This window comes from Ranitomeya imitator, chromosome 3 (genome assembly GCF_032444005.1).
Source record: "Ranitomeya imitator isolate aRanImi1 chromosome 3, aRanImi1.pri, whole genome shotgun sequence".
In the NCBI taxonomy this organism is placed as follows: Eukaryota; Metazoa; Chordata; class Amphibia; order Anura; family Dendrobatidae; genus Ranitomeya; species Ranitomeya imitator.
Genome location: NC_091284.1, coordinates 619,405,711 through 619,422,104, shown reverse-complemented (window position 1 = coordinate 619,422,104; position 16,394 = coordinate 619,405,711). Strand labels below are relative to the sequence as shown.

Here is a 16,394-nt window from a genome sequence, read left to right as displayed (position 1 = left end):
GATAAATGGCAAATGAGCTTTATTGGGGATAAATGTAAGGTCAAGCCCTTGGGTAGAAGTAATAAGATGTATAACTATGCACTTAATTCTAAATCTCTGGGCAAAACAGTCAATGAAAAAGACCTGGGAGTATGGGTGGATGACAAACTCATGTTCAGTGGCCAGTGTCAGGCAGCTGCTACAAAGGCAAATAAAATAATGGGATGCATTAAAAGAGGCACAGATGCACATGAGGAGAACATAATTTTACCTCTATACAAGTCACTAGTTCGACCACACTTAGAATACAGTGCACAGTTCTGGTCTCCGGTGTATAAGAAAGACATAGCTGAACTAGAGCGGGTGCAGAGAAGAGCAACCAAGGTTATTAGAGGACTAGGGGGTCTGCAATACCAAGATAGGTTATTACACTTGGAGCTATTTAGTTTGGAAAAATGAAGACTAAGGGGTGATCTTATTTTAATGTATAAATATATGAAGGGACAGTACAAAGACCTTTCTGATGATCTTTTAAATCATAGACCTAAGACAAGGACAAGGGGGCATCCTCTACGTCTGGAGGAAAGAAGGTTTAGGCATAATAACAGACGCGGGTTCTTTACTGTAAGAGCAGTGAGACTATGGATCTCTCTGCCGTATGATGTTGTAATGAGTGATTCATTACTTAAATTTAAGAGGGGACTGGATACCTTTCTTGAAAAGTATAATGTTGCAGGGTATATATATTAGATTCCTTGATAGGGCGTTGATCCAGGGAACTAGTCTGATTAACGTATGTGGAGTCGGGAAGGAATTTTTTTCCCCAAAGTGGAGATTACTATTTGGTTTTTTTTTTGCCTTCCTCTGGATCAATATGTTAGGGCATGTTAGGTTAGGCTATGGATTGAACTAGATGGACTTAATGTCTTCCTTTAACTTTAATAACTATGTTATTATGTTACTATGTTACCAATTTTGAAATGCATTTAGCCTACTTTATTATTTGGGCCTACTAATTGTGTCTGGCTGCCACTCATTACAGTTGTCCTCCACTGAACAAAGCAATGCCGCCTGTTTAGTCCAGTTACCAATTTTGAACTGCATTTAGCGTACTTTATTATTTGGGCCTACTAACTGTGTCTGGCTGCCACTCCTTACAGTTGTCCTCCACTGAACAAAGCAATGCCTCCTGTTTAGTCTTGTTACCAATTTGGACTGCATTTAGCCTACTTTATTATTTGGGCCTACTAACTGTGTCTGGCTGCCACTCAATACAGTTGTCTTCCACTGAACAAAGCAATGCCGCCTGTTTAGTCCTGTTACCAATTTTTTACTGCATTTAGCCTTCTTTATTATTTGGGCCTACTAACTGTGTCTGGCTGCCACTCATTACAGGTGTCCTCCACTGAACAAAGCAATGTTGCCTGTTTAGTCTTGTTACCAATTTTGAGCAGCATTTAGCCTATGTTATTATTTGGACCTACTAAGTGTGTCTGGCTGCCACATCTTACAGTTGTCCTCCACTGAACAAAGCAGTGCCACCTGTTTAGTCCTGTTACCAATTTTGAACTGCATTTAACCTACTTTGTTATTTGGGCCTACTAACTGTGTTTGACTGCCACTTATTACAGTTGTCCTCCACTGAACAAAGCAATGCCGCCTGTTTAGTCCTGTTACCAATTTTGAACTGCATTTAGCCTACTTTATTATTTGGGCCTACTAACTGTGTCTGGCTGCCACTCATTACAGTTGTCCTCCACTGAACAAAGCAATGCCGCCTGTTTAGTCTTGTTACCAATTTTGAACTGCATTTAGCCTACTTTATTATTTGGGCCTACTAAGTGTGTCTGGCTGCCACTTCTTACAGTTGTCCTCCACTGAACACAGCAATGCCGCCTGTTTAGTCCTGTTACCAATTTTGAACTGCATTTAGCCTACTTTATTATTTGGGCCTACTAACTGTGTCTGGCTGCCACTCCTTACAGTTGTCCTCCACTGAACAAAGCAATGCCGCCTGTTTAGTCTTGTTACCAATTTGGACTGCATTTAGCCTACTTTATTATTTAGGCCTACTAACTGTGTCTGGCTGACACTCAATACAGTTGTCCTCCACTGAACAAAGCAATGCTGCCTGTTTAGTCCTGTTACCAATTTTGAACTGCATTTAGCCTACTTTAATATTTGGGCCTACTAACTGTGTCTGGCTGCCACTCATTACAGGTGTCCTCCACTGAACAAAGCAATGTTTCCTGTTTACTCTTGTTACCAATTTTAAGCAGCATTTAGCCTATGTTATTATTTGGGCCTACTAAGTGGGTCTGGCTGCCACATCTTACAGTTGTCCTCCACTGAACAAAGCAGTGCCACCTGTTTAGTCCTGTTACCAATTTTTTAACTGCATTTAGCCTACTGTATGGCCTTATTGTGCTCCAATTGACTTGGCTGTGACAATTTCAAAAATCGCCGACTTTTGGCAAAGACGGGTTTCATGAAACCTGACCCGATCCCACTGTGGGATTGGCCATGAGGTCAGCGATCTGCGCGCCAAAGTCGCGTTTCGTATGATGCTTTCAGCCCCATTTCTCAGCCAATGAAGGAGCACGCAGAGTGTGGGCAGCGTGATGACATGGTTCTCTGTCCCCACCATCTTAGAGAAGGGCATGGCAGTGATTGGCTTGCATTCTGCGGCGTTGCAGGGGCTATAAAGGGGCGTGCACGCCGACCGCCATCTTACTTCTGCCGATCTTAGCATAGGGAGAGGTTGCTGCAGCATCATCAGAAGAAGGGATATAGTTAGGGAGGGAAGATTAACCCCGAATCTGCTTGTGCTGTAGCAATTTCCATTGTTCAACACCACCTTTTCTTTGCAGGGACAGTGGAGTTTTTTTCTTTGGTTTTTTTCTTTGGTGCATCAGCTCTGTAGCTTATCAGGCTGCATTCTAAGGCTCCCTGATAGCTGCATTGCTGTTTGTACACCGCTGTGCAAACTAAGTGCTTATTTAAAAGCAAAAATTCTGTTGCTCCTTTCTGCACAGTTCTCTTGTTTCTTTGTCCACAAGTTTCTATACGTCAGTTCTGTTGGTCGTATATCTGCCAGCCACGTTCTGACACTTACATTGTGTTAGGGCTAGCGGAATACACTAAATAATAAGATAGATTAAGGTGCGTTCACAGCCCGGGGTCCACCATGCAGAGATGGAACCTGCTTCCAAGTAATGTCGGACTATATGGCGGTGGAAGCCAACCCTATTAAGCCACAGGACCGCAATACTGCACTAAAGAGTGCAAGCAAGGAGTCAGCGAACTCAGTCCCAAGACTCAGTGTAGAAGTCCGTTCTGACTACTTGCGCACAACACCGCAACTGGGTGTAATAACAAATAGTTTGAGAGCACCGAAGTGCGAACTGTGCCGTGCTGGCAGACACCACCAGACACCTGGTCGTGGGTAGGAAGCGCACTACTGGCACATGGCGCCGCACTTGCGGTCACAGCAATGGACGCTGATTCATGTGTAAGACGTAGTGAGGTTAGTCGGGAGCTAGATAGCAGCCATACACCTTACGCAAACAGTCATACAATAGGGTAGGGGTTTCCAAGGACGACTTGCACTCACAACAAACACACGCATGCAATTGTACACTAGCGCATGGCCGTGCGGTCATGCACAGCTAATATAGATGCAGCACGTTCAGGACCTTCCAATAAAGGACCAATGGGAACCGCTGCAGCATCTGAGCATGTGACCCTCGATCTCCAACGGGAGATCCCACCCTGGGCATGCTCAGAAGGGAAAAAGCAGGACTTAGTCCCAAAAGCATCTGCTCGCCGCTGCCCAGCACTGGCTTCAATGGCAGAAGCAGGAAAAGCAGCAGTAATCCTATGCACAGAGTGAGATTGAGCAAGACGCTGGGAACGATGTCTCTGCTGAGCAGACCCAACTGCGGCTGGAGAAGAAATGGATACCGCAGCAGAGATGGTTCGAGATTCCCCCTGTGCAGAGGCGGGAACCTCAACACCTAACACATTGTGTAGTGTAATACACAGGGCCTGTTTGTTTTCTGCATTCTCCCCACAAATAAGGGAGTTAAATTGCCCACAAGTTTCTATACATCAGTTCTGTTTGTCATATATCTGCCAGCCACGTTCTGCCACTGACATTGTGTAATGTACACAGGGCTTGTTTTTTGCTGCATTTCCCCCCCTCCACCAAAAAAGGGAGTTTTAAATTGCCCACAAGTTTCTATACGTCAGTTCTGTTGGTCGTATATCTGCCAGCCACGTTCTGACACTTACATTGTGTAGTGTAATATACAGGGCCTGTTTTTTTTTTCTGCATTCTCCTCCCAAAAAATGGGAGAGTTAAATTGCCCACAAGTTTCTATACGTCAGTTCTGTTTGTCGTATATCTGCCAGCCACGTTCTGCCACTGACATTGTGTAGTGTACACAGGGCTAATTTTTTTGCTGCATTCTCACCCCCCCCAAAAAGGGAGTTTTAAATTGCCCACAAGTTTCTATACGTCAGTTCTGTTGGTCGTATATCTGCCAGCCACGTTCTGCCACTGACATTGTGTAGTGTACACAGGGCTTGTTTTATTGCTGCATTCTCCCCCCCAAAAAAGGGAGTTTTAAATTGCCCACAAGTTTCCATACGTCTGTTCTGTAGGTCGTATATCTGGCAGCCACGTTCTGCCACTGATATTGTGTAATGTAATACACAGGGCCTGTTTTTGGCTGCAGTCTTCCCGCCAAAAAAAGGAAGATATAAATTCTCCAAACGTTAATGTACACCTTCTACCTTGTTTAACAGTACCATATAATGGTTGTTATTTTGGAAACATTTCCCCAAAAATGAGGAAGTCTGGTTGAAGAGGCCATGGGCGGTCATTGCCAGCTGGTACTGATGGTGGTGGTGGTAGTGGAGCATATGGTGGTACTGGGAAAAGCAAGATAGCACCAAAGGCTCGAGGTGTTGAGCAAGCGTCATCGTCTGGCTACACAAGGCCTCGAAGGCTCCCTTATCTTGGAGTTGGAAAACAGCTTTTAAAGCCGGAGCAGCAGGAACAAGTTTTGGCTTTCCTTGCTGACAAGCTAGAGTTAGAGCTCTTTCGCCTCCTCTTCAGAAGGGTCGAAATCTAAAAGCAGCGAGTCGTCAGTGGCTGCTCCTGGTCTGGACAAAGTAGCTTCCTTGTGTCCTTCACCCAAAACAAAAGTGAAGGATGCGGAAGGCAACACTACACTTTACTCCATGGAACTCTTTACACATACCGTGACTGGGATAGAGAGAGAAATTGATAAAAGACCATTACAAGATGATACACACATGCTAGCCACCTTAGGGAGAGACCCAAGTTGGGCTAAATGTAGCGGGACGAAAGAGACCGAAAAGCCCTCTACTTAAAGGAAATACATAGTGGATGCTTTCCTGAAATGGAAAGTACTTGCAAGCAGCATAATACAAAGAATAGCTGGTTTACCCAGAATCCTTTGCAGTAGGCGGAGCTATGCAAATCATCTCTTTCCACCCCAGTCTAATCCACAGCGCTTGGAACCGCCAAGCATGCAATGCTGCGGATTAGTTTCTAAATTTACACAGCCAACCAATTCCTACCTGTGGACACGTGTTTCGGGCTTTAGGCCCTCATCAGCACAGGGCTGGAATTGGTTGGCTGTATGGAGTGGGGCTCGGTGAGCAAGCGATACACACATGCTAGCCACCTTAGGGAGAGATGATGAGGGCCTAAAGCCCGAAACACGTGTCCACAGGTAGGAATTGGTTGGCTGTGTAAATTTAGAAACTAATCCGCAGCATTGCACGCTTGGCGGTTCCAAGCGCTGTGGATTAGACTGGGGTGGAAAGAGATGATTTGCATAGCTCCGCCTACTGCAAAGGATTCTGGGTAAACCAGCTATTCTTTGTATTATGCTGCTTGCAAGTACTTTCCATTTCAGGAAAGCATCCACTATGTATTTCCTTTAAGTAGAGGGCTTTTCGGTCTCTTTCGTCCCGCTACATTTAGCCCAACTTGAGTCTCTCCCTAAGGTGGCTAGCATGTGTGTATCGCTTGCTCACCGAGCCCCACTCCATACAGCCAACCAATTCCAGCCCTGTGCTGATGAGGGCCTAAAGCCCGAAACACGTGTCCACAGGTAGGAATTGGTTGGCTGTGTAAATTTAGAAACTAATCCGCAGCATTGCACGCTTGGCGGTTCCAAGCGCTGTGGATTAGACTGGGGTGGAAAGAGATGATTTGCATAGCTCCGCCTACTGCAAAGGATTCTGGGTAAACCAGCTATTCTTTGTATTACGCTGCTTGCAAGTACTTTCCATTTCAGGAAAGCATCCACTATGCATTACAAGATGAATCAGACATGGAGTGCACAGATGCACAGCCACAGCTAGATTATTATGCTGTTCCATTGACTCAGATCACTACATTGCCCTTGCTGTGTACTGAGCCAGAATCTGACCCTGATGAGACTATGGTGCACAGTCCCGAACTCTATAGCACCTTACACGGTGACACAGAGGACGGTGCACATGACATTGAAGAGGAGGTGATAGATGACCCAGATTGGCAGCCATTGGAGGAAGAGGGTGCCGCTGCCTGTAGCTCAGAAGTGGAGGAGGATGATCTGCAGCAGCCATCTACATCGCAAAAGCTGTCATCTGGCAGGCCCGTTTCAGGCCAAAAATTTGTGTCAAAAACCACAACAGGTGTAGGACAGCGTGGCCATCCAGTAACAGTAGAACAGCATGCAATACCTGAAAAGGTATTCCATAGTAGTACGAGTGCAGTGTGGCAATTTTATAACCAAGATCCGAATGATCAGTCCAAAGTTATATGTAAGAAATGCTCCAAGACCTTTAGCAGAGGGAAGAATGTTCAAAGTTTAAATACAACTTGCATGCATAGACATTTAACCAGCAGGCACTTGGAAGCATGGACTAACTACCTAACATCCCGTACCGTGGCTGCACCTGCTCATATTGAAGCTAGTCAGCAGGGCAACATTGCTTCGCTCACTGGAAGCCCACCAGTTATGACACCACCAGTAGCTAATGTGGAGGTATTGTCGCAAGGCCAAAGCAGTCAGGGAATCACAAGGTTCTTGGTTGGAAACACTGTAGGTAGGCCCACATCAAGAATACCATCACCAAGCCTCTCTCAATCTGCCATGTCCACCACCACCCCCGGTAGTTCCACCATATGCAGCTCTCCAGTCCAGCTCAGCCTACAAGAGACTCTCAATAGGAAAATAAAGTACTCTTCCTCTCATCCGCATACACAGGGTTTGAACGGCTACATTCCTCGACTAATCTCATTAGAGATGATTCCCTACCGGTTGGTTGATGGCCTACGCAGTACCATGCTATGACATACCCAGTCGAAACTTCTTTGCGAGAAAAGCCATCCCAGCACTCCACCAACATGTAAAAGAACGCATTGTCCATGCACTGAGGCAATTGGTCAGTAGAAAGGTGCACCTCACAAGAGATGCATGGACCAGTAGGCATGGCCAGGGACGTTACGTGTTCATCATGGCACACTGGGTTAATGTGGTGGATTCAGGGTCCACAGGGGACAGCCATAATGGCACAGTGCTGACTAGCCCACGTTCTAGGAAGCAGTTGGCTGTAGGTGTTCGCCCCCCTCCTCCTCCTCCTCCAGAAGCGAAAGCTTGTCCACAGAGCGCAGTCGCAAGACCACTCCATCCACAGCTGCCAGTGTTGCACCCGAGGTGTCCCATTATCGAACAGCTTGTGGTAAGCGTTAGCAGACTGTGCTGCAAATGAAGTGTTTGGGCGATAACAGACACACTGCGGAAGTAGTGGCCGAGTACTTGCAGCAAGAAACTCAGTCATGGCTGGGTAGTGTACATCTTGAGGCAGGCAAGGTAGTCAATGATAACGGAAGGAATTTTATGGCTGCCATAGCCCTTTCAGAACTGAAACACATACCTTGCCTTGCTCACACCTTGAACCTGGTGGTGCAGTGCTTCCTCAAAAATTACTGATTTACCTGATTTACCAGCCCTGCTCCTGAAGGTGTGCAGACTTTGCTCGCACATCTGCCGGTCGCCCGTACACTCCAGCCGTATGCTGAACCATCAGCGATCACTGAATTTTCCCCATCACCGCCTAATAATCGACGTTGCACCAAGGAGGAACTCCACACTGCACATGCTTTAGAGACTGTGTGAACATAGGCATGCTGTCATGTATTTGTGGAAGGATACACATACAACGGCAGGCAGTTGGATGGCAGACATGGAGATGTCTGGTGTGCAGTGGTCGAATCTCCAAGACCTCTGTCAAGTCCTTCAGTGTTTTGAGGAATGCACATGGCTGGTCAGTGCAGATGACATCATCATAATTATGAGCATCCCACTAATGCGTCTGCTGATGCAAAGTTTGACGCACATCAAGGAGCAGGCGTCTGCGCCGAGGGGGTGGGAAGCTTTGATGACAGTCAGCCATTGTCTGCACAGGGAAGTCTCCGGAGCGAGATGGTGGATGAAGAGGAGGAGGAGGGGGATTATGGGGATGAATATTTATGGGAGGAGGATGCTTCTCAGGGGACAATAGAAACTGGAGGCATTGCAAGGTCAGGTACAGGGTTTTTGCGGGCCACAAGTGATGTAGATTTTCAAGAATGTGCTCCTCAACCCAGCACAAGCAGTGAATTGACACCTGGAACTTTGGCCCTCATGGCAGAGTACGCCTTGCATATCCTAAAACGGGACCCCCGCATTATCAAAATGATGACCGATGATGATTACTGGTTGGCCTGCCTCCTGGATCCATGATACAAAGGAAAATTACAAACTATCATGCCACATGAGAACCTTGAGCAAATATTGGCTACCAAACAAGCAACTCTTGTAGACCGTTTGGTTCAGGCATTCCCAGCACACAGCGGAGGTGATGGTTCTCACATGAGCTGTAGGGGGCAACATGGCAGAGGTGTTAGAGGTTCACAAAGCCGAAGTGGTGTTGGACAGAGGGGATTTATGACCAGGTTGTGGAGTGATTTCACAATGACCGCAGACACGACAGGTACTGCTGCATCGATTCAAAGTGACAGGAGAAAGCATTTGTCCAGTATGGTTACCAACTATTTTTCCGCCATTATCGATGTTCTCCCTCACAGGTCATTCCCCTTTGATTACTGGGCATCTAAACTAGACACCTGGCCCGAATTGGCAGAATATGCATTACAGGAGCTTACTTGCCCAGCTGCTAGTGTGCTCTCAGAAAGAGTCTTCAGTGCTGCTGGTTCAATACTGACCGAAAAAAGGACACGTCTGGCTCCCCGAAGTGTTGATGATCTAACCTTCATTAAAATGAACCAATCATGGATTTCAAATTATTTTGCCCCACCTTCCCCTGCTGACACGTAGCTTGCCTGGAAAATGTCTTGATTTTGGCCTCCTCTTACTGACTTCTCCAATTCCTCCATTTGCAGCTGCTGAATGTCTACCATAGGCCATTTTTATACCTCCCTGAATGGGCTGACTCCCCCCAAAGGGCCGTGGTCACCATCTGGCGCAAGCACCCGTGCGAGTGCCGTTTGCCTGGACAGGTGGGTGTGCCCACTCTTGGGCTACGACACTGGCACAGGGTCCCACATAGTACAATGAAGTGTCTCTGATAGTGGTGGTGCACAACCAACATCAGACACACCGTCGTAATATGAGGGGCCCTGTGCCAGTCCCGCCACCCACGAGAGAGTGTTCCCCCCAGCTCAAACTGTGCTCTACCACTTGCAAAACTTACCTCTCCCTGCCCCATCACTGTGTAGTCGGTGCTGTTAAATCCTTAAATGGCACTGCCATTAAAAATTTGTTGCAATGATAAATGATAGTAAAATATACAGGGGCCCTGGCCTCCATTTAGACCCCTTAATACTTTGCACCAACTACTACTGTCTGCAACTCTGCAGAGAAGCCCACCCCTGTACCTCGCTATGCCACCAGTTTATTTATGACCAATTCCTTGGCTGACATTTAGCCCACTTTAGTATTTTGGCATACTAACTGTGTCAGCCACTTATAACGGTTTTCCTCCGCTGAACAAAACTATGCCTCCTGTGCACTCCTGTTACCAATTGTGAACTGCATGTAGCCTACTTACTTTTTTTGTGCCTAGTAACAGTGTCAGCCACTTATAACTAGTGTTGAGCGATACCGTCCGATACTTGAAAGTATCGGTATCGGATAGTATCGGCCGATACCCGAAAAATATCGGATATCGCCGATACCGATATCCGATACCAATACAAGTCAATGGGACATCAAGTATCGGAAGGTATTCTCATGGTTCCCAGGGTCTGAAGGAGAGGAAACTCTCCTTCAGGCCCTGGGATCCATAGGGATGTGTAAAATAAAGAATTAAAATAAAAAATATTGATATGCTCACCTCTCCGGCGGCCCCTGGACATCACGCTGGTAACCGGACGGCTTCTTTGTTTAAAATGAGCGCCTTCAGGACCTGCGAATGACGTCGCGGGTTCTGATTGGTCGCGTGCCGCCCATGTGACCGGCACGCGACCAATCAGAAGCCGCGACGTCATTCGCAGGTCCTTAATTCCGAGAATTAGGAGTTTTGTGAATGAGAATGACGTCGCGGCTTCTGATTGGTCGCGTGCCGGTCACATGGGCGTCACGCGACCAATCAGAACCCGCGACGTCATTCGCAGGTCCTGAAGGCGCTCATTTTAAACAAAGAAGCCGGCCGGTTACCAGCGTGATGTCCAGGGGCCGCCGGAGAGGTGAGCATATCAATATTTTTTATTTTAATTCTTTATTTTACACATCCCTATTGATCCGATAAAGATACCAGATACCACAAAAGTATCGGATCTCGGTATCGGAATTCCGATACCGCAAGTATCGGCCGATACCCGATACTTGCGGTATCGGAATGCTCAACACTACTTATAACAGTTGTCTTCACACGCTGAACAAAGGTAAGCCGCCTGGTTAGTCCTGCTAGCAGTTTTGAACTGCATGAAGCCACCTTTTTTTATTTTAGGCCTCTGTCTCTCTGTATGTCTGTCTGTCTGTGCCACACATTACAACTGTCCACCCATGAAACAATCTAGGCCGCTTGGTTATTCCTGCTAGCAGTTTCTAACTGCATTTAGCCACCTTTTTTATTTTAGACCTCTGTCTGTCTGTCAGTCTGTCTGTGCCACATATTACAACTGTCTCCCGCTGAAACAAGCTAGGCCACCCGGTTAATCCTGCTAGCAGTTTTGAACTGTATGAAACCACCTTTTTTTATTTTAGGCCTCTGTATGTCTGTCTGTCTGTGCCACACATTACAACTGTCCCCCCCTGAAACAAGCTAGGCCACCTGGTTAGTCCTGCTAGCAGTTTTGAACTGCATGAAACCACCTTTTTTATTTTAGGCCTCTATCTGTCTATATGTCTGTCTGTCTGTGCCACACATTACAACTGCCCCCCCCCTCCCCCCCTGAAACAAGCTAGGCCGCCTGGTTAGTCCTGCTAGCAGTTTTGAACTGCATGAAGCCACCTTTTTTATTTTAGGCCTCTGTCTGTCAGTCTGCGCCACACATTAAAACTGTCCCCCCCTGAAACAAGCTAGGCCGCCTGGTTAGTACTGCTAGCAGTTTTGAACTGCATGAAGCCACCTTTTTTTATTTTAGGCCTCGGTCTGTCTGTCTGTTTGTCTATGCCGCACATTACAACTGTCTCCCGCTGAAACAAGCTAGGCCGCCTGGTTAGTCCTGCTAGCAGTTTTGAACTGCATGAAACCACCTTTTTTATTTTAGGCCTCTGTCTGTCTGTCTGTATGTGCCACACATTACAACTGTCCCCCCCTGAAACCAGCTGGGCCACCTGGTTAGTCCTGCAAGCAGTTTTGAACTGCATGGAGCCACCCTTTTTTTATTTTAGGCCTCTGTCTGTCTGTCTGTCTGTCTGCGCCACACATTTCAACTGTCCTCCGCTGAACAAAGTTTTGCCACCTGTGTACTACTCAAACAAATTTTGAACTGACATTAGCCTACTTTTTATATTTTTGGCCTACTCTGTCTGTCTGAGCCACTTATTACAGTTGTCCTCCGCTGAACCAAGCTATGTCGCCTGTGTACTCCTGCTACCAATTTGGAACTGCATTCAGCCAACTGTTTTATTTTAGGACTACTCAGTCTGTCTGAGCCACTTATTACAGTTGTCCTCCTCCGGTGAACAACGCTACGCCGCCTGTGTACTCCTCTTACCAATTTAGAACAGCATTTAGCCTACTTACTTATTTGGGCCTAGTAACTGTGTCAGACTCTCACAACAGTTGTCCTCCACCGCTGAACCCAGCAATGTCGCCTCTGTTGTCCTCTTACCAATTGTGAACTGAATATATCCTTCTTTTTTATTTTAGGCCTATTCAGTGTGTCAGAGCCACTAATTACACTTGTCCTCCTCCGCTGGACAACGCTACGCCGCCTGTGTACTCCTCTTACCAATTTTGAACTGCAATTAGCCACCTTTTTTAATTGTGGGCGTACTCTGTCTGTCTGAGCCACTTATTACAGTTGTCCTCCGCTGAACAAAGCTATGCCACCTGTGTACTCCTCTTACCAATTTTGAACTGCAAATAGCCACCTTTTTTAATTGTGGGCGTACTCTGTCTGTCTGAGCCACTTATTACAGTAGTCCTCCGCTGAACAAAGCTTTGCCGCCCGTGTACTCCACTTACCAATTTTGAACTGCATTTTGCCTACTTACTTATTTAGGCCTACTAACTGTGTCTGCCTCCCATTACAGTTGTCCTCCACTGAACAAAGCTGAGCCTCAATTTTCTTCCGGTGTCAGATATTAAACTGCATTTGGCCTACTTCTTTGGTTGGGCCTACAAATGGTGTGTGCCGCAGCTTGGTGTTCTCCACTGAATAAAGCTGAGCTTCAATTTTCAGGCTTTCAGCCTATATCAAATATTAAACTGCATTTGGCCTACTTGTTTGGTTGGGCCTACTAACGGTGTCTGCCGCTGCTTGTTGTTCTCCTCCACTGAAAAAAGCTGAGCTTCAATTTTCATGCTTTCAGCCTATATCAAATATTAAACTGCATTTGGCCTACTTGTTTGGTTGGGCCTACTAACGGTGTCTGCCGCTGCTTGTTGTTCTCCTCCACTGAAAAAAGCTGAGCTTCAATTTTCAGGCTTTCAGCCTATATCAAATATTAAACTGCATTTGGCCTACTTGTTTGGTTGGGCCTACTAACGGTGTCTGCCGCTGCTTGTTGTTCTCCTCAACTGAACAAAGCTGAGCTTCAATTTTCAGGCTTTCAGCCTATTTCAAATATTAAACTGCATTTGGCCTACTTGTTTGGTTAGGCCTACTAACGGTGTCTGCAACTGCTTGGTGTTCTCCACTGAACAAATCTGAGCTTCAATTTTTAGGCTTTCGGCCTATATCAGATATTAAACTGCATTTGGACTACTTGTTTGGTTGGGCCTACTAATGGTGTCTGCGGCTGCTTGCTTTTCTCAACTGAACAAAGCTGAGCTTCAATCTTCAGGCTTTCGGCCTATATCAGATATTAAACTGCATTTGGCCTACTTGTTTGGTTGGGCCTACTAACGGTGTCTGCCGCTGCTTGGTGTTATCCTCGACTGAAGAAAGCTGAGCTTCAATCTTCAGGCTTTCGGCCTATATCAGATATTAAACTGCATTTGGCCTACTTGTTTGTTTGGGCCTACTAACAGTGTCTGTCGCTGCTTGGTGTTATCCTCCACTGAACAAAGCTGAGCTTCAATCTTCAGGCTTTCGGCCTACATCAGATATTAAACTGCATTTGGACTACTTGTTTGGTTGGGCCTACTGACGGTGTCTGCGGCTGCTTGCTTTTCTCAACTGAACAAAGCTGAGCTTCAATCTTCAGGCTTTCGGCCTATATCAGATATTAAACTGCATTTGGCCTACTTGTTTGGTTGGGCGTACTAATGGTGTCTGCCGCTGCTTGGTGTTATCCTCGAATAAACAAAGCTGAGCTTCAAGCTTCAGGCTTTCGGCCTATATCAGATATTAAACTGCATTTGGACTACTTGTTTGGTTGGGCCTACTAACGGTGTCTACGGCTGCTTGCTTTTCTCAACTGAACAAAGCTGAGCTTCAATCTTCAGGCTTTCGGCCTATATTAAATATTAAACTGCATTTGGGCTACTTGTTTGGTTGGGCGTACTAACGGTGTCTGCCGCTGCTTGGTGTTCTCCTCCACTGAACAAAGCTGAGCTTCAATCTTCAGGCTTTCAGCTTATATCAGATATTAAACTGCATTTGGCCTACTTGTTTGGTTGGGTGGACTAACGGTGTCTGCCGCTGCTTGTTGTTCTCCTCCACTGAACAAAGCTATGCCGCCTGTTTAGTCCTGTTACCAATTTTGAACTGCATTTAGCCTACTTTATTCTTTGGGACTATATCTGTGTTTCCTCCTCATCCTGCCCATTGCCCAGCCAGTGCTAGATGAGTCTGCTGGTACATTGACCCAGACCACTACATTTCCCTTGCACTCTGCACAGCCAGAATCTGACCCTGCTGAAAGTCAGGTTCCCCTTCCCGCATACTATACCACCTAACACGGGGAAAAAGAGGAATGTGCAGATAAAAGTGCAGTTTCCTTCATCAGGTGGGGGGGCATACTCGTTGGCGACATCACTGGCACAGGGCCCCGCATAGTACACAAAAGTGTCTCTGCTGGTGGGAGGCATCCCCGCCGTCAAACACACCGCCGTACTTTGAGGGGCCCTGTGCCAGTGCCAATGCGAACAAGTGGGCCCCCCTGCTTGCTCGGGATCACAGCACTTGCAAAGTTTTAATACTAACCTCTCCCTGCTCCACCGCTGTGACGTAGTCTGCGTTTCCTTGGCCCACGAAAAACTTGAACCAGCCCTACCCCCCCACAACTTTAGCCAAATGACCTCCAATTTTCAATGCCTAACTATTATTATAAGATAATTTAAGGTGTTTTCCTGTCCTCCACTCACTGCCGACTTTGATTCCCCATTGACTTACATTGGGTTTCGTGTTTCGGTTGATCCACGACTTTTCGCAATAATTGGCCGATTTCACCCATCAAAGTCGGGTTTCGCGAAACCCAGCTCGATCCTAAAAAAGTAAAAGTTGCTCAACCCTAACCATCACATGTTTCTCAACGCAAGCAATTAATAGCCATGTCTTTCACCGGGAAGGAACAACCACGGGAAGGGCAGCATCCAAAAAGGAAAACCACCTATGCCAAAACATGGTATCCATCCTCAGACAGCTGTTTCAGGGTATTTGCCCCTCATCAGTGTGGAGTAGGAAACTGGCTATTAATAGCAGTACCTAGTAAAAGGACTATAAACATAAGGATGAATGACCTCGGGGAGATCAAAACATCCAACACCGCAGATACACCATCACGTGTTTCTCAACACAGTGATCCAGAACACTGCTCCCATCCCTATCCATCCACAGACAGCTGTTTCTTTCTTTTTTTTTTCCCTCAGAGGGGAAAATCCACGGTCCAGAAATCCAAGACCAAAGAAAAATCCCAAACAGCTGCGTCAAATCCAAAACACAAACGCTGTTCCCACCATCATCGGAAAATTTCAGTTTAGTACAACATCAGAAAAAACAAATCAAGACATATTTACAAGGTATCTCCACTTCTTCACCTTCCAAATCCCTTCGGCATCCACCTCCCCCCTTCTCCTTTTATCCCATAGAAAACACACATACATCTTCCCCAAAATCACTTTTAGACTATTCTTTACTACAATTTCCTTTCTCTTAAAAACATACGCATTCCTCACATCCCATAATACTTCTTTTATACATGCAACTACAACATTCTCTCCTTCATTCCATCACACATTCCCAAGCCAAACATGAACAACTCAAACAATAACAAGCTCACACCACACAATTCTTTACACAACAGTCTCATTCTTCCAATCACCTCCCTAGCATATTGACAATTCCAAAACACATGTACTCTATTACACTTTTGCTTCCACCACACCCACCTCACGGACACATATCACTTCTCACCAACCCACGATTCCTCTGAAATTCTCTAACTGGTAACACTCCATGCAAAGACTGCCACACAATCTCACTCTGCCTATTCGTCATACCATCCAACCGCACTTTCTTCCATACTTTTTCTATATCATTCCCTCTAACCATGTTTATTCCACACTCTGTCTCTCTACATTCAATCATCCTATACACAGCCTTCTTATTACTAAACAACCTAACATCCCCATCACACAACTCATACTTCACCAAAAATTTATAAACCCACACATACCATCTAGGCACGTCAAAAGCAACCGGATACCTCAGGTCCCTCTCTCGCCACCTCAAACAAAATAAATATGCCCCAAACAAAAACCTACACAGACAA

The 16,394-nt window shown here is 46.1% G+C and overlaps 1 long non-coding RNA gene across 1 annotated transcript in view; it reads left to right on the top strand.

The window, feature by feature from the left end:
* Nucleotides 1-16,394, top strand: part of LOC138670640 (uncharacterized) — a 288,765-nt gene that overhangs the window by 247,480 nt on the left and 24,891 nt on the right. The gene's annotated exons all lie outside the window — the stretch shown is intronic.